Source organism: Pseudophryne corroboree, chromosome 3 (genome assembly GCF_028390025.1).
Source record: "Pseudophryne corroboree isolate aPseCor3 chromosome 3, aPseCor3.hap2, whole genome shotgun sequence".
Classification (NCBI taxonomy): domain Eukaryota; kingdom Metazoa; phylum Chordata; class Amphibia; order Anura; family Myobatrachidae; genus Pseudophryne; species Pseudophryne corroboree.
The window spans coordinates 330,105,088-330,123,311 of NC_086446.1; the positions used below are offsets into that span (position 1 = coordinate 330,105,088).

The 18,224-nt window shown below is 32.7% G+C and overlaps 10 non-coding genes across 10 annotated transcripts; all 10 read left to right on the forward strand.

The window, feature by feature from the left end:
- The first annotated feature begins 564 nt into the window (after positions 1-564).
- TRNAP-CGG (transfer RNA proline (anticodon CGG)) lies at positions 565-636 on the forward strand. Its single transcript has one exon. It is a non-coding gene; the product is annotated as a tRNA-Pro (tRNA).
- A 1,705-nt stretch (positions 637-2,341) lies between these two features.
- TRNAP-CGG (transfer RNA proline (anticodon CGG)) lies at positions 2,342-2,413 on the forward strand. The gene has a single exon. It is a non-coding gene; the product is annotated as a tRNA-Pro (tRNA).
- A 1,705-nt stretch (positions 2,414-4,118) lies between these two features.
- TRNAP-CGG (transfer RNA proline (anticodon CGG)) lies at positions 4,119-4,190 on the forward strand. Its single transcript has one exon. It is a non-coding gene; the product is annotated as a tRNA-Pro (tRNA).
- A 1,705-nt stretch (positions 4,191-5,895) lies between these two features.
- On the forward strand, positions 5,896-5,967 carry TRNAP-CGG (transfer RNA proline (anticodon CGG)). Its single transcript has one exon. It is a non-coding gene; the product is annotated as a tRNA-Pro (tRNA).
- Positions 5,968-7,672: 1,705 nt separating this feature from the next.
- On the forward strand, positions 7,673-7,744 carry TRNAP-CGG (transfer RNA proline (anticodon CGG)). Its single transcript has one exon. It is a non-coding gene; the product is annotated as a tRNA-Pro (tRNA).
- Positions 7,745-9,449: 1,705 nt separating this feature from the next.
- TRNAP-CGG (transfer RNA proline (anticodon CGG)) lies at positions 9,450-9,521 on the forward strand. Its single transcript has one exon. It is a non-coding gene; the product is annotated as a tRNA-Pro (tRNA).
- Positions 9,522-11,226: 1,705 nt separating this feature from the next.
- Positions 11,227-11,298, forward strand: TRNAP-CGG (transfer RNA proline (anticodon CGG)). The gene has a single exon. It is a non-coding gene; the product is annotated as a tRNA-Pro (tRNA).
- A 2,659-nt stretch (positions 11,299-13,957) lies between these two features.
- TRNAP-CGG (transfer RNA proline (anticodon CGG)) lies at positions 13,958-14,029 on the forward strand. The gene has a single exon. It is a non-coding gene; the product is annotated as a tRNA-Pro (tRNA).
- Positions 14,030-15,734: 1,705 nt separating this feature from the next.
- Positions 15,735-15,806, forward strand: TRNAP-CGG (transfer RNA proline (anticodon CGG)). The gene has a single exon. It is a non-coding gene; the product is annotated as a tRNA-Pro (tRNA).
- Positions 15,807-17,524: 1,718 nt separating this feature from the next.
- On the forward strand, positions 17,525-17,596 carry TRNAP-CGG (transfer RNA proline (anticodon CGG)). Its single transcript has one exon. It is a non-coding gene; the product is annotated as a tRNA-Pro (tRNA).
- The last annotated feature ends 628 nt before the right edge of the window (positions 17,597-18,224 follow it).

The window sequence follows — 18,224 nt, forward strand, 5'->3', positions numbered from 1 at the left end:
AAGTATATACTTATGCATATTTAGTAAACTGTCAACCATTTGGTGGTATATTGGGTAAACTGTAGATTCCATTTTGTCTAAGTAACTTTGAGTGGCTTCAAAGAAGTCTCATTTTGACAAATAAAAAACAGTCAAAATGAAATTACAGGTTTTTCTCTTACCTTGCTTTTTTCTAAGAAACAATGAGTGGCTTAAAAGAATAGTCTCTTTTTGACAAACAAAAAGGTCAACAATTAATTGCAGGTTTTTGTTTTTTTCTTTCTTCTTGGTCTGTATGCTTAAGTTGCACACAGTATGAGACAAGTCTTAGGTTCCAGCTATTAGAAAAGTTAAAACTCTATAGGAACCCATAAATCTTGGCACTGAAATTTCCAAATATGCATACTTGGACCAAAAATTGACCTTAAGGAAACATTTTAGCTATGCTACAAATAATTTTTTTAAATAGTTATGGTATTTTTAAAATGTAACATCTTTTTTTCCAGCTTATTGCATTTTTTTATTAAATAATTTGAGTTTGACTTTAAAAATGGTAAAATCTGAATGAGAAGACCTTAGGCAGATGGCTCGTTGGTCTAGGGGTATGATTCTCGCTTCGGGTGCGAGAGGTCCCGGGTTCAAATCCCGGACGAGCCCATCTCTTCATGTACTTTTAATATCTGATAGTATTTAATAGCATTTTAAAATACTCACTAATGTATACAAACAGTTTTACTTACAATTTCATTAATATACATAAAAAAGACATGCACAGTGGGCTCGTTGATTCTTGCTTAGGGTGCGAGAGATCCCCGGTACAAATCCCGGATGAGCCCATCTTTTAAAGGTATATACTTATGCATACTTAGTAAAATGTCAACCATTTGGTGGTATATTAGGTAAACTATAGATTCCATTTTGTCTAAGTAACCTTGAGTGACTTAAAAGTCTAATTTTGACAAACAAAAAACTGTCAAAATGAAATTACAGGTTTTTCTCTTACCTTTCTTTTTTCTAAATAACCCTGAGTGGCTTAAAAGAATAGTATCATTATGACTAACAAAAAGATCAACAATAAATTGCAGGTGTTTATTTTGTCTTTCTTCTGGGTCTGCATGCTTGAGTTGCACACAGTATCTGACAAGTCTTAGGTTCCAACTATCAAAAAAAGTCCAAACTCTATTGGGACCTCTAAATATTGGCACTGCACATTTCTAATATACATACTTGGATAACAAGTAACCTTAAGTTATTATTTTTGCAATGCTACATACACATTTTTTGTTTTAAGTTGTTATGTTATTTTTAAAATGTTTCATCTTCATTAAATGAAATTGTGTGTTTTCTCCAGTTATTTGCATTTTTTCTTAAATAATTAGAGTTTTACTTTAAAAATGTTAAAAACTGAATAAGAAATTATTTGGCTAGTGGCTTGTTGGTCAGGGTGTATGATTCTTGCTTCGGGTGCAAAAGGTCCCAGGTTCATATCCTGGATGAGCCTGTTTTCTCAGGATCTTTAAAAGTGCTTAGTTCAATTATCTGATAGTATTTTAAAATACTAATGTATTCCAACAGTTTCACTTCCAATTTCATTAGTATACATGAAAATACATGAACAGTAGGCTCGTTGGTATAGGGGTATGATTCTCGCTTAGGGTGCGAGAGGTCCTGGGATTAAATCGCAGACGAGCCCATCTTCTCAGGTTCTTTTAAATACCATGGTTCCATTATCTGATTGATGTCAATTGCCTGAGTCAAAAGCATCAAGTGAATTTTTCTTTTGCCAATCCATAAAAAAAAGTATATACTTATGCATATTTAGTAAACTGTCAACCATTTGGTGGTATATTGGGTAAACTGTAGATTCCATTTTGTCTAAGTAACTTTGAGTGGCTTCAAAGAAGTCTCATTTTGACAAATAAAAAACAGTCAAAATGAAATTACAGGTTTTTCTCTTACCTTGCTTTTTTCTAAGAAACAATGAGTGGCTTAAAAGAATAGTCTCTTTTTGACAAACAAAAAGGTCAACAATTAATTGCAGGTTTTTGTTTTTTTCTTTCTTCTTGGTCTGTATGCTTAAGTTGCACACAGTATGAGACAACTCTTAGGTTCCAGCTATTAGAAAAGTTAAAACTCTATAGGAACCCATAAATCTTGGCACTGAAATTTCCAAATATGCATACTTGGACCAAAAATTGACCTTAAGGAAACATTTTAGCTATGCTACAAATAATTTTTTTAAATAGTTATGGTATTTTTAAAATGTAACATCTTTTTTTCCAGCTTATTGCATTTTTTTATTAAATAATTTGAGTTTGACTTTAAAAATGGTAAAATCTGAATGAGAAGACCTTAGGCAGATGGCTCGTTGGTCTAGGGGTATGATTCTCGCTTCGGGTGCGAGAGGTCCCGGGTTCAAGTCCCGGATGAGCCCATCTCTTCATGTACTTTTAATATCTGATAGTATTTAATAGCATTTTAAAATACTCACTAATGTATACAAACAGTTTTACTTACAATTTCATTAATATACATAAAAAAGACATGCACAGTGGGCTCGTTGATTCTTGCTTAGGGTGCGAGAGATCCCCGGTACAAATCCCGGATGAGCCCATCTTTTAAAGGTATATACTTATGCATACTTAGTAAAATGTCAACCATTTGGTGGTATATTGGGTAAACTATAGATTCCATTTTGTCTAAGTAACCTTGAGTGGCTTAAAAGTCTAATTTTGACAAACAAAAAACGGTCAAAATGAAATTACAGGTTTTTCTCTTACCTTTCTTTTTTCTAAATAACCCTGAGTGGCTTAAAAGAATAGTATCATTATGACTAACAAAAAGATCAACAATAAATTGCAGGTGTTTATTTTGTCTTTCTTCTGGGTCTGCATGCTTGAGTTGCACACAGTATGTGACACGTCTTAGGTTCCAACTATCAAAAAAAGTCCAAACTCTATTGGGACCTCTAAATATTGGCACTGCACATTTCTAATATACATACTTGGATAACAAGTAACCTTAAGTTATTATTTTTGCAATGCTACATACACATTTTTTGTTTTAAGTTGTTATGTTATTTTTAAAATGTTTCATCTTCATTAAATGAAATTGTGTGTTTTCTCCAGTTATTTGCATTTTTTCTTAAATAATTAGAGTTTTACTTTAAAAATGTTAAAAACTGAATAAGAAATTATTTGGCTAGTGGCTTGTTGGTCAGGGTGTATGATTCTTGCTTCGGGTGCAAAAGGTCCCAGGTTCATATCCTGGATGAGCCTGTTTTCTCAGGTTCTTTAAAAGTGCTTAGTTCAATTATCTGATAGTATTTTAAAATACTAATGTATTCCAACAGTTTCACTTCCAATTTCATTAGTATACATGAAAATACATGAACAGTAGGCTCGTTGGTATAGGGGTATGATTCTCGCTTAGGGTGCGAGAGGTCCTGGGATTAAATCGCAGACGAGCCCATCTTCTCAGGTTCTTTTAAATACCATGGTTCCATTATCTGATTGATGTCAATTGCCTGAGTCAAAAGCATCAAGTGAATTTTTCTTTTGCCAATCCATAAAAAAAAGTATATACTTATGCATATTTAGTAAACTGTCAACCATTTGGTGGTATATTGGGTAAACTGTAGATTCCATTTTGTCTAAGTAACTTTGAGTGGCTTCAAAGAAGTCTCATTTTGACAAATAAAAAACAGTCAAAATGAAATTACAGGTTTTTCTCTTACCTTGCTTTTTTCTAAGAAATAATGAGTGGCTTAAAAGAATAGTCTCTTTTTGACAAACAAAAAGGTCAACAATTAATTGCAGGTTTTTGTTTTTTTCTTTCTTCTTGGTCTGTATGCTTAAGTTGCACACAGTATGAGACAAGTCTTAGGTTCCAGCTATTAGAAAAGTTAAAACTCTATAGGAACCCATAAATCTTGGCACTGAAATTTCCAAATATGCATACTTGGACCAAAAATTGACCTTAAGGAAACATTTTAGCTATGCTACAAATAATTTTTTTAAATAGTTATGGTATTTTTAAAATGTAACATCTTTTTTTCCAGCTTATTGCATTTTTTTATTAAATAATTTGAGTTTGACTTTAAAAATGGTAAAATCTGAATGAGAAGACCTTAGGCAGATGGCTCGTTGGTCTAGGGGTATGATTCTCGCTTCGGGTGCGAGAGGTCCCGGGTTCAAATCCCGGACGAGCCCATCTCTTCATGTACTTTTAATATCTGATAGTATTTAATAGCATTTTAAAATACTCACTAATGTATACAAACAGTTTTACTTACAATTTCATTAATATACATAAAAAAGACATGCACAGTGGGCTCGTTGATTCTTGCTTAGGGTGCGAGAGATCCCCGGTACAAATCCCGGATGAGCCCATCTTTTAAAGGTATATACTTATGCATACTTAGTAAAATGTCAACCATTTGGTGGTATATTAGGTAAACTATAGATTCCATTTTGTCTAAGTAACCTTGAGTGACTTAAAAGTCTAATTTTGACAAACAAAAAACTGTCAAAATGAAATTACAGGTTTTTCTCTTACCTTTCTTTTTTCTAAATAACCCTGAGTGGCTTAAAAGAATAGTATCATTATGACTAACAAAAAGATCAACAATAAATTGCAGGTGTTTATTTTGTCTTTCTTCTGGGTCTGCATGCTTGAGTTGCACACAGTATCTGACAAGTCTTAGGTTCCAACTATCAAAAAAAGTCCAAACTCTATTGGGACCTCTAAATATTGGCACTGAACATTTCTAATATACATACTTGGATAACAAGTAACCTTAAGTTATTATTTTTGCAATGCTACATACACATTTTTTGTTTTAAGTTGTTATGTTATTTTTAAAATGTTTCATCTTCATTAAATGAAATTGTGTGTTTTCTCTAGTTATTTGCATTTTTTCTTAAATAATTAGAGTTTTACTTTAAAAATTTTAAAAACTGAATAAGAAATTATTTGGCTAGTGGCTTGTTGGTCAGGGTGTATGATTCTTGCTTCGGGTGCAAAAGGTCCCAGGTTCATATCCTGGATGAGCCTGTTTTCTCAGGTTCTTTAAAAGTGCTTAGTTCAATTATCTGATAGTATTTTAAAATACTAATGTATTCCAACAGTTTCACTTCCAATTTCATTAGTATACATGAAAATACATGAACAGTAGGCTCGTTGGTATAGGGGTATGATTCTCGCTTAGGGTGCGAGAGGTCCTGGGATTAAATCGCAGACGAGCCCATCTTCTCAGGTTCTTTTAAATACCATGGTTCCATTATCTGATTGATGTCAATTGCCTGAGTCAAAAGCATCAAGTGAATTTTTCTTTTGCCAATCCATAAAAAAAAGTATATACTTATGCATATTTAGTAAACTGTCAACCATTTGGTGGTATATTGGGTAAACTGTAGATTCCATTTTGTCTAAGTAACTTTGAGTGGCTTCAAAGAAGTCTCATTTTGACAAATAAAAAACAGTCAAAATGAAATTACAGGTTTTTCTCTTACCTTGCTTTTTTCTAAGAAACAATGAGTGGCTTAAAAGAATAGTCTCTTTTTGACAAACAAAAAGGTCAACAATTAATTGCAGGTTTTTGTTTTTTTCTTTCTTCTTGGTCTGTATGCTTAAGTTGCACACAGTATGAGACAACTCTTAGGTTCCAGCTATTAGAAAAGTTAAAACTCTATAGGAACCCATAAATCTTGGCACTGAAATTTCCAAATATGCATACTTGGACCAAAAATTGACCTTAAGGAAACATTTTAGCTATGCTACAAATAATTTTTTTAAATAGTTATGGTATTTTTAAAATGTAACATCTTTTTTTCCAGCTTATTGCATTTTTTTATTAAATAATTTGAGTTTGACTTTAAAAATGGTAAAATCTGAATGAGAAGACCTTAGGCAGATGGCTCGTTGGTCTAGGGGTATGATTCTCGCTTCGGGTGCGAGAGGTCCCGGGTTCAAGTCCCGGATGAGCCCATCTCTTCATGTACTTTTAATATCTGATAGTATTTAATAGCATTTTAAAATACTCACTAATGTATACAAACAGTTTTACTTACAATTTCATTAATATACATAAAAAAGACATGCACAGTGGGCTCGTTGATTCTTGCTTAGGGTGCGAGAGATCCCCGGTACAAATCCCGGATGAGCCCATCTTTTAAAGGTATATACTTATGCATACTTAGTAAAATGTCAACCATTTGGTGGTATATTGGGTAAACTATAGATTCCATTTTGTCTAAGTAACCTTGAGTGGCTTAAAAGTCTAATTTTGACAAACAAAAAACGGTCAAAATGAAATTACAGGTTTTTCTCTTACCTTTCTTTTTTCTAAATAACCCTGAGTGGCTTAAAAGAATAGTATCATTATGACTAACAAAAAGATCAACAATAAATTGCAGGTGTTTATTTTGTCTTTCTTCTGGGTCTGCATGCTTGAGTTGCACACAGTATGTGACACGTCTTAGGTTCCAACTATCAAAAAAAGTCCAAACTCTATTGGGACCTCTAAATATTGGCACTGCACATTTCTAATATACATACTTGGATAACAAGTAACCTTAAGTTATTATTTTTGCAATGCTACATACACATTTTTTGTTTTAAGTTGTTATGTTATTTTTAAAATGTTTCATCTTCATTAAATGAAATTGTGTGTTTTCTCCAGTTATTTGCATTTTTTCTTAAATAATTAGAGTTTTACTTTAAAAATGTTAAAAACTGAATAAGAAATTATTTGGCTAGTGGCTTGTTGGTCAGGGTGTATGATTCTTGCTTCGGGTGCAAAAGGTCCCAGGTTCATATCCTGGATGAGCCTGTTTTCTCAGGTTCTTTAAAAGTGCTTAGTTCAATTATCTGATAGTATTTTAAAATACTAATGTATTCCAACAGTTTCACTTCCAATTTCATTAGTATACATGAAAATACATGAACAGTAGGCTCGTTGGTATAGGGGTATGATTCTCGCTTAGGGTGCGAGAGGTCCTGGGATTAAATCGCAGACGAGCCCATCTTCTCAGGTTCTTTTAAATACCATGGTTCCATTATCTGATTGATGTCAATTGCCTGAGTCAAAAGCATCAAGTGAATTTTTCTTTTGCCAATCCATAAAAAAAAGTATATACTTATGCATATTTAGTAAACTGTCAACCATTTGGTGGTATATTGGGTAAACTGTAGATTCCATTTTGTCTAAGTAACTTTGAGTGGCTTCAAAGAAGTCTCATTTTGACAAATAAAAAACAGTCAAAATGAAATTACAGGTTTTTCTCTTACCTTGCTTTTTTCTAAGAAATAATGAGTGGCTTAAAAGAATAGTCTCTTTTTGACAAACAAAAAGGTCAACAATTAATTGCAGGTTTTTGTTTTTTTCTTTCTTCTTGGTCTGTATGCTTAAGTTGCACACAGTATGAGACAAGTCTTAGGTTCCAGCTATTAGAAAAGTTAAAACTCTATAGGAACCCATAAATCTTGGCACTGAAATTTCCAAATATGCATACTTGGACCAAAAATTGACCTTAAGGAAACATTTTAGCTATGCTACAAATAATTTTTTTAAATAGTTATGGTATTTTTAAAATGTAACATCTTTTTTTCCAGCTTATTGCATTTTTTTATTAAATAATTTGAGTTTGACTTTAAAAATGGTAAAATCTGAATGAGAAGACCTTAGGCAAATGGCTCGTTGGTCTAGGGGTATGATTCTCGCTTCGGGTGCGAGAGGTCCCGGGTTCAAATCCCGGACGAGCCCATCTCTTCATGTACTTTTAATATCTGATAGTATTTAATAGCATTTTAAAATACTCACTAATGTATACAAACAGTTTTACTTACAATTTCATTAATATACATAAAAAAGACATGCACAGTGGGCTCGTTGATTCTTGCTTAGGGTGCGAGAGATCCCCGGTACAAATCCCGGATGAGCCCATCTTTTAAAGGTATATACTTATGCATACTTAGTAAAATGTCAACCATTTGGTGGTATATTAGGTAAACTATAGATTCCATTTTGTCTAAGTAACCTTGAGTGACTTAAAAGTCTAATTTTGACAAACAAAAAACTGTCAAAATGAAATTACAGGTTTTTCTCTTACCTTTCTTTTTTCTAAATAACCCTGAGTGGCTTAAAAGAATAGTATCATTATGACTAACAAAAAGATCAACAATAAATTGCAGGTGTTTATTTTGTCTTTCTTCTGGGTCTGCATGCTTGAGTTGCACACAGTATCTGACAAGTCTTAGGTTCCAACTATCAAAAAAAGTCCAAACTCTATTGGGACCTCTAAATATTGGCACTGCACATTTCTAATATACATACTTGGATAACAAGTAACCTTAAGTTATTATTTTTGCAATGCTACATACACATTTTTTGTTTTAAGTTGTTATGTTATTTTTAAAATGTTTCATCTTCATTAAATGAAATTGTGTGTTTTCTCTAGTTATTTGCATTTTTTCTTAAATAATTAGAGTTTTACTTTAAAAATTTTAAAAACTGAATAAGAAATTATTTGGCTAGTGGCTTGTTGGTCAGGGTGTATGATTCTTGCTTCGGGTGCAAAAGGTCCCAGGTTCATATCCTGGATGAGCCTGTTTTCTCAGGTTCTTTAAAAGTGCTTAGTTCAATTATCTGATAGTATTTTAAAATACTAATGTATTCCAACAGTTTCACTTCCAATTTCATTAGTATACATGAAAATACATGAACAGTAGGCTCGTTGGTATAGGGGTATGATTCTCGCTTAGGGTGCGAGAGGTCCTGGGATTAAATCGCAGACGAGCCCATCTTCTCAGGTTCTTTTAAATACCATGGTTCCATTATCTGATTGATGTCAATTGCCTGAGTCAAAAGCATCAAGTGAATTTTTCTTTTGCCAATCCATAAAAAAAAGTATATACTTATGCATATTTAGTAAACTGTCAACCATTTGGTGGTATATTGGGTAAACTGTAGATTCCATTTTGTCTAAGTAACTTTGAGTGGCTTCAAAGAAGTCTCATTTTGACAAATAAAAAACAGTCAAAATGAAATTACAGGTTTTTCTCTTACCTTGCTTTTTTCTAAGAAACAATGAGTGGCTTAAAAGAATAGTCTCTTTTTGACAAACAAAAAGGTCAACAATTAATTGCAGGTTTTTGTTTTTTTCTTTCTTCTTGGTCTGTATGCTTAAGTTGCACACAGTATGAGACAACTCTTAGGTTCCAGCTATTAGAAAAGTTAAAACTCTATAGGAACCCATAAATCTTGGCACTGAAATTTCCAAATATGCATACTTGGACCAAAAATTGACCTTAAGGAAACATTTTAGCTATGCTACAAATAATTTTTTTAAATAGTTATGGTATTTTTAAAATGTAACATCTTTTTTTCCAGCTTATTGCATTTTTTTATTAAATAATTTGAGTTTGACTTTAAAAATGGTAAAATCTGAATGAGAAGACCTTAGGCAGATGGCTCGTTGGTCTAGGGGTATGATTCTCGCTTCGGGTGCGAGAGGTCCCGGGTTCAAGTCCCGGATGAGCCCATCTCTTCATGTACTTTTAATATCTGATAGTATTTAATAGCATTTTAAAATACTCACTAATGTATACAAACAGTTTTACTTACAATTTCATTAATATACATAAAAAAGACATGCACAGTGGGCTCGTTGATTCTTGCTTAGGGTGCGAGAGATCCCCGGTACAAATCCCGGATGAGCCCATCTTTTAAAGGTATATACTTATGCATACTTAGTAAAATGTCAACCATTTGGTGGTATATTGGGTAAACTATAGATTCCATTTTGTCTAAGTAACCTTGAGTGGCTTAAAAGTCTAATTTTGACAAACAAAAAACGGTCAAAATGAAATTACAGGTTTTTCTCTTACCTTTCTTTTTTCTAAATAACCCTGAGTGGCTTAAAAGAATAGTATCATTATGACTAACAAAAAGATCAACAATAAATTGCAGGTGTTTATTTTGTCTTTCTTCTGGGTCTGCATGCTTGAGTTGCACACAGTATGTGACACGTCTTAGGTTCCAACTATCAAAAAAAGTCCAAACTCTATTGGGACCTCTAAATATTGGCACTGCACATTTCTAATATACATACTTGGATAACAAGTAACCTTAAGTTATTATTTTTGCAATGCTACATACACATTTTTTGTTTTAAGTTGTTATGTTATTTTTAAAATGTTTCATCTTCATTAAATGAAATTGTGTGTTTTCTCCAGTTATTTGCATTTTTTCTTAAATAATTAGAGTTTTACTTTAAAAATGTTAAAAACTGAATAAGAAATTATTTGGCTAGTGGCTTGTTGGTCAGGGTGTATGATTCTTGCTTCGGGTGCAAAAGGTCCCAGGTTCATATCCTGGATGAGCCTGTTTTCTCAGGTTCTTTAAAAGTGCTTAGTTCAATTATCTGATAGTATTTTAAAATACTAATGTATTCCAACAGTTTCACTTCCAATTTCATTAGTATACATGAAAATACATGAACAGTAGGCTCGTTGGTATAGGGGTATGATTCTCGCTTAGGGTGCGAGAGGTCCTGGGATTAAATCGCAGACGAGCCCATCTTCTCAGGTTCTTTTAAATACCATGGTTCCATTATCTGATTGATGTCAATTGCCTGAGTCAAAAGCATCAAGTGAATTTTTCTTTTGCCAATCCATAAAAAAAAGTATATACTTATGCATATTTAGTAAACTGTCAACCATTTGGTGGTATATTGGGTAAACTGTAGATTCCATTTTGTCTAAGTAACTTTGAGTGGCTTCAAAGAAGTCTCATTTTGACAAATAAAAAACAGTCAAAATGAAATTACAGGTTTTTCTCTTACCTTGCTTTTTTCTAAGAAATAATGAGTTTCTTAAAAGAATAGTCTCTTTTTGACAAACAAAAAGGTCAACAATTAATTGCAGGTTTTTGTTTTTTTCTTTCTTCTTGGTCTGTATGCTTAAGTTGCACACAGTATGAGACAAGTCTTAGGTTCCAGCTATTAGAAAAGTTAAAACTCTATAGGAACCCATAAATCTTGGCACTGAAATTTCCAAATATGCATACTTGGACCAAAAATTGACCTTAAGGAAACATTTTAGCTATGCTACAAATAATTTTTTTAAATAGTTATGGTATTTTTAAAATGTAACATCTTTTTTTCCAGCTTATTGCATTTTTTTATTAAATAATTTGAGTTTGACTTTAAAAATGGTAAAATCTGAATGAGAAGACCTTAGGCAGATGGCTCGTTGGTCTAGGGGTATGATTCTCGCTTCGGGTGCGAGAGGTCCCGGGTTCAAATCCCGGACGAGCCCATCTCTTCATGTACTTTTAATATCTGATAGTATTTAATAGCATTTTAAAATACTCACTAATGTATACAAACAGTTTTACTTACAATTTCATTAATATACATAAAAAAGACATGCACAGTGGGCTCGTTGATTCTTGCTTAGGGTGCGAGAGATCCCCGGTACAAATCCCGGATGAGCCCATCTTTTAAAGGTATATACTTATGCATACTTAGTAAAATGTCAACCATTTGGTGGTATATTAGGTAAACTATAGATTCCATTTTGTCTAAGTAACCTTGAGTGACTTAAAAGTCTAATTTTGACAAACAAAAAACTGTCAAAATGAAATTACAGGTTTTTCTCTTACCTTTCTTTTTTCTAAATAACCCTGAGTGGCTTAAAAGAATAGTATCATTATGACTAACAAAAAGATCAACAATAAATTGCAGGTGTTTATTTTGTCTTTCTTCTGGGTCTGCATGCTTGAGTTGCACACAGTATCTGACAAGTCTTAGGTTCCAACTATCAAAAAAAGTCCAAACTCTATTGGGACCTCTAAATATTGGCACTGCACATTTCTAATATACATACTTGGATAACAAGTAACCTTAAGTTATTATTTTTGCAATGCTACATACACATTTTTTGTTTTAAGTTGTTATGTTATTTTTAAAATGTTTCATCTTCATTAAATGAAATTGTGTGTTTTCTCTAGTTATTTGCATTTTTTCTTAAATAATTAGAGTTTTACTTTAAAAATTTTAAAAACTGAATAAGAAATTATTTGGCTAGTGGCTTGTTGGTCAGGGTGTATGATTCTTGCTTCGGGTGCAAAAGGTCCCAGGTTCATATCCTGGATGAGCCTGTTTTCTCAGGTTCTTTAAAAGTGCTTAGTTCAATTATCTGATAGTATTTTAAAATACTAATGTATTCCAACAGTTTCACTTCCAATTTCATTAGTATACATGAAAATACATGAACAGTAGGCTCGTTGGTATAGGGGTATGATTCTCGCTTAGGGTGCGAGAGGTCCTGGGATTAAATCGCAGACAAGCCCATCTTCTCAGGTTCTTTTAAATACCATGGTTCCATTATCTGATTGATGTCAATTGCCTGAGTCAAAAGCATCAAGTGAATTTTTCTTTTGCCAATCCATAAAAAAAAGTATATACTTATGCATATTTAGTAAACTGTCAACCATTTGGTGGTATATTGGGTAAACTGTAGATTCCATTTTGTCTAAGTAACTTTGAGTGGCTTCAAAGAAGTCTAATTTTGACAAACAAAAAACTGTCAAAATGAAATTACAGGTTTTTCTCTTACCTTTCTTTTTTCTAAATAACCCTGAGTGGCTTAAAAGAATAGTATCATTATGACTAACAAAAAGATCAACAATAAATTGCAGGTGTTTATTTTGTCTTTCTTCTGGGTCTGCATGCTTGAGTTGCACACAGTATGTGACAAGTCTTAGGTTCCAACTATCAAAAAAACGCCAAACTCTGTTGGGACCTCTAAATATTGGCACTGCACATTTCTAATATACATACTTGGATAACAAGTAACCTTAAGTTATTATTTTTGCAATGCTACATACACATTTTTTGTTTTAAGTTGTTATGTTATTTTTAAAATGTTTCATCTTCATTAAATGAAATTGTGTGTTTTCTCCAGTTATTTGCATTATTTCTTAAATAATTAGTTTTACTTTAAAAATGTTAAAAACTGAATAAGAAATTATTTGGCTAGTGGCTTGTTGGTCAGGGTGTATGATTCTTGCTTCGGGTGCAAAAGGTCCCAGGTTCATATCCTGGATGAGCCTGTTTTCTCAGGTTCTTTAAAAGTGCTTAGTTCAATTATCTGATAGTATTTTAAAATACTAATGTATTCCAACAGTTTCACTTCCAATTTCATTAGTATACATGAAAATACATGAACAGTAGGCTCGTTGGTATAGGGGTATGATTCTCGCTTAGGGTGCGAGAGGTCCTGGGATTAAATCGCAGACGAGCCCATCTTCTCAGGTTCTTTTAAATACCATGGTTCCATTATCTGATTGATGTCAATTGCCTGAGTCAAAAGCATCAAGTGAATTTTTCTTTTGCCAATCCATAAAAAAAAGTATATACTTATGCATATTTAGTAAACTGTCAACCATTTGGTGGTATATTGGGTAAACTGTAGATTCCATTTTGTCTAAGTAACTTTGAGTGGCTTCAAAGAAGTCTCATTTTGACAAATAAAAAACAGTCAAAATGAAATTACAGGTTTTTCTCTTACCTTGCTTTTTTCTAAGAAACAATGAGTGGCTTAAAAGAATAGTCTCTTTTTGACAAACAAAAAGGTCAACAATTAATTGCAGGTTTTTGTTTTTTTCTTTCTTCTTGGTCTGTATGCTTAAGTTGCACACAGTATGAGACAAGTCTTAGGTTCCAGCTATTAGAAAAGTTAAAACTCTATAGGAACCCATAAATCTTGGCACTGAAATTTCCAAATATGCATACTTGGACCAAAAATTGACCTTAAGGAAACATTTTAGCTATGCTACAAATAATTTTTTTAAATAGTTATGGTATTTTTAAAATGTAACATCTTTTTTTCCAGCTTATTGCATTTTTTTATTAAATAATTTGAGTTTGACTTTAAAAATGGTAAAATCTGAATGAGAAGACCTTAGGCAGATGGCTCGTTGGTCTAGGGGTATGATTCTCGCTTCGGGTGCGAGAGGTCCCGGGTTCAAATCCCGGACGAGCCCATCTCTTCATGTACTTTTAATATCTGATAGTATTTAATAGCATTTTAAAATACTCACTAATGTATACAAACAGTTTTACTTACAATTTCATTAATATACATAAAAAAGACATGCACAGTGGGCTCGTTGATTCTTGCTTAGGGTGCGAGAGATCCCCGGTACAAATCCCGGATGAGCCCATCTTTTAAAGGTATATACTTATGCATACTTAGTAAAATGTCAACCATTTGGTGGTATATTAGGTAAACTATAGATTCCATTTTGTCTAAGTAACCTTGAGTGACTTAAAAGTCTAATTTTGACAAACAAAAAACTGTCAAAATGAAATTACAGGTTTTTCTCTTACCTTTCTTTTTTCTAAATAACCCTGAGTGGCTTAAAAGAATAGTATCATTATTACTAACAAAAAGATCAACAATAAATTGCAGGTGTTTATTTTGTCTTTCTTCTGGGTCTGCATGCTTGAGTTGCACACAGTATCTGACAAGTCTTAGGTTCCAACTATCAAAAAAAGTCCAAACTCTATTGGGACCTCTAAATATTGGCACTGCACATTTCTAATATACATACTTGGATAACAAGTAACCTTAAGTTATTATTTTTGCAATGCTACATACACATTTTTTGTTTTAAGTTGTTATGTTATTTTTAAAATGTTTCATCTTCATTAAATGAAATTGTGTGTTTTCTCTAGTTATTTGCATTTTTTCTTAAATAATTAGAGTTTTACTTTAAAAATGTTAAAAACTGAATAAGAAATTATTTGGCTAGTGGCTTGTTGGTCAGGGTGTATAATTCTTGCTTCGGGTGCAAAAGGTCCCAGGTTCATATCCTGGATGAGCCTGTTTTCTCAGGTTCTTTAAAAGTGCTTAGTTCAATTATCTGATAGTATTTTAAAATACTAATGTATTCCAACAGTTTCACTTCCAATTTCATTAGTATACATGAAAATACATGAACAGTAGGCTCGTTGGTATAGGGGTATGATTCTCGCTTAGGGTGCGAGAGGTCCTGGGATTAAATCGCAGACGAGCCCATCTTCTCAGGTTCTTTTAAATACCATGGTTCCATTATCTGATTGATGTCAATTGCCTGAGTCAAAAGCATCAAGTGAATTTTTCTTTTGCCAATCCATAAAAAAAAGTATATACTTATGCATATTTAGTAAACTGTCAACCATTTGGTGGTATATTGGGTAAACTGTAGATTCCATTTTGTCTAAGTAACTTTGAGTGGCTTCAAAGAAGTCTCATTTTGACAAATAAAAAACAGTCAAAATGAAATTACAGGTTTTTCTCTTACCTTGCTTTTTTCTAAGAAACAATGAGTGGCTTAAAAGAATAGTCTCTTTTTGACAAACAAAAAGGTCAACAATTAATTGCAGGTTTTTGTTTTTTTCTTTCTTCTTGGTCTGTATGCTTAAGTTGCACACAGTATGAGACAAGTCTTAGGTTCCAGCTATTAGAAAAGTTAAAACTCTGTAGGAACCCATAAATCTTGGCACTGAAATTTCCAAATATGCATACTTGGACCAAAAATTGACCTTAAGGAAACATTTTAGCTATGCTACAAATAATTTTTTTAAATAGTTATGGTATTTTTAAAATGTAACATCTTTTTTTCCAGCTTATTGCATTTTTTTATTAAATAATTTGAGTTTTACTTAAAAAATGGTAAAATCTGAATGAGAAAACCTTAGGCAGATGGCTCGTTGGTCTAGGGGTATGATTCTCGCTTCGGTTGCGAGAGGTCCCGGGTTCAAATCCCGGACGAGCCCATCTCTTCATGTACTTTTAAAGTCCTTAATATCTGATAGTATTTAATAGCATTTTAAAATACTCACTAATGTATACAAACAGTTTTACTTACAATTTCATTAATATACATAAAAAAGACATGCACAGTGGGCTCGTTGATTCTTGCTTAGGGTGCGAGAGATCCCCGGTACAAATCCCGGATGAGCCCATCTTTTAAAGGTATATACTTATGCATACTTAGTAAAATGTCAACCATTTGGTAATACAGTATATTGGGTAAACTATAGATTCCATTTTGTCTAAGTAACCTTGAGTGGCTTAAAAGTCTAATTTTGACAAACAAAAAACTGTCAAAATGAAATTACAGGTTTTTCTCTTACCTTTCTTTTTTCTAAATAACCCTGAGTGGCTTAAAAGAATAGTATCATTATGACTAACAAAAAGATCAACAATAAATTGCAGGTGTTTATTTTGTCTTTCTTCTGGGTCTGCATGCTTGAGTTGCACACAGTATGCGACAAGTCTTAGGTTCCAACTATCAAAAAAAGTCCAAACTCTATTGGGACCTCTAAATATTGGCACTGCACATTTCTAATATACATACTTGGATAACAAGTAACCTTAAGTTATTATTTGCAATGCTACATACACATTTTTTGTTTTAAGTTGTTATGTTATTTTTAAAATGTTTCATCTTCATTAAATTAAATTGTGTGTTTTCTCCAGTTATTTGCATTTTTTCTTAAATAATTAGAGTTTTACTTTAAAAATGTTAAAAACTGAATAAGAAATTATTTGGCTAGTGGCTTGTTGGTCAGGGTGTATGATTCTTGCTTCGGGTGCAAAAGGTCCCAGGTTCATATCCTGGATGAGCCTGTTTTCTCAGGTTCTTTAAAAGTGCTTAGTTCAATTATCTGATAGTATTTTAAAATACTAATGTATTCCAACAGTTTCACTTCCAATTTCATTAGTATACATGAAAATACAGGAACAGTAGGCTCGTTGGTATAGGGGTATGATTCTCGCTTAGGGTGCGAGAGGTCCTGGGATTAAATCGCAGACGAGCCCATCTTCTCAGGTTCTTTTAAATACCATGGTTCCATTATCTGATTGATGTCAATTGCCTGAGTCAAAAGCATCAAGTGAATTTTTCTTTTGCCAATCCATAAAAAAAAGTATATACTTATGCATATTTAGTAAACTGTCAACCATTTGGTGGTATATTGGGTAAACTGTAGATTCCATTTTGTCTAAGTAACTTTGAGTGGCTTCAAAGAAGTCTCATTTTGACAAATAAAAAACAGTCAAAATGAAATTACAGGTTTTTCTCTTACCTTGCTTTTTTCTAAGAAACAATGAGTGGCTTAAAAGAATAGTCTCTTTTTGACAAACAAAAAGGTCAACAATTAATTGCAGGTTTTTGTTTTTTTCTTTCTTCTTGGTCTGTATGCTTAAGTTGCACACAGTATGAGACAACTCTTAGGTTCCAGCTATTAGAAAAGTTAAAACTCTATAGGAACCCATAAATCTTGGCACTGAAATTTCCAAATATGCATACTTGGACCAAAAATTGACCTTAAGGAAACATTTTAGCTATGCTACAAATCATTTTTTTAAATAGTTATGGTATTTTTTAAAATGTAACATCTTTTTTTCCAGCTTATTGCATTTTTTTATTAAATAATTTGAGTTTTACTTTAAAAATGGTAAAATCTGAATGAGAAGACCTTAGGCAGATGGCTCGTTGGTCTAGGGGTATGATTCTCGCTTCGGGTGCGAGAGGTCCCGGGTTCAAATCCCGGACGAGCCCATCTCTTCATGTACTTTTAATATCTGATAGTATTTAATAGCATTTTAAAATACTCACTAACAAACAGTTTTACTTACAATTTCATTAATATACATAAAAAAGACATGCACAGTGGGCTCGTTGATTCTTGCTTAGGGTGCGAGAGATCCCCGGTACAAATCCCGGATGAGCCCATCTTTTAAAGGTATATACTTATGCATACTTAGTAAAATGTCAACCATTTGGTAATACAGTATATTGGGTAAACTATAGATTCCATTTTGTCTAAGTAACCTTGAGTGGCTTAAAAGTCTAATTTTGACAAACAAAAAACTGTCAAAATGAAATTACAGGTTTTTCTCTTACCTTTCTTTTTTCTAAATAACCCTGAGTGGCTTAAAAGAATAGTATCATTATGACTAACAAAAAGATCAACAATAAATTGCAGGTGTTTATTTTGTCTTTCTTCTGGGTCTGCATGCTTGAGTTGCACACAGTATGCGACAAGTCTTAGGTTCCAACTATCAAAAAAAGTCCAAACTCTATTGGGACCTCTAAATATTGGCACTGCACATTTCTAATATACATACTTGGATAACAAGTAACCTTAAGTTATTATTTGCAATGCTACATACACATTTTTTGTTTT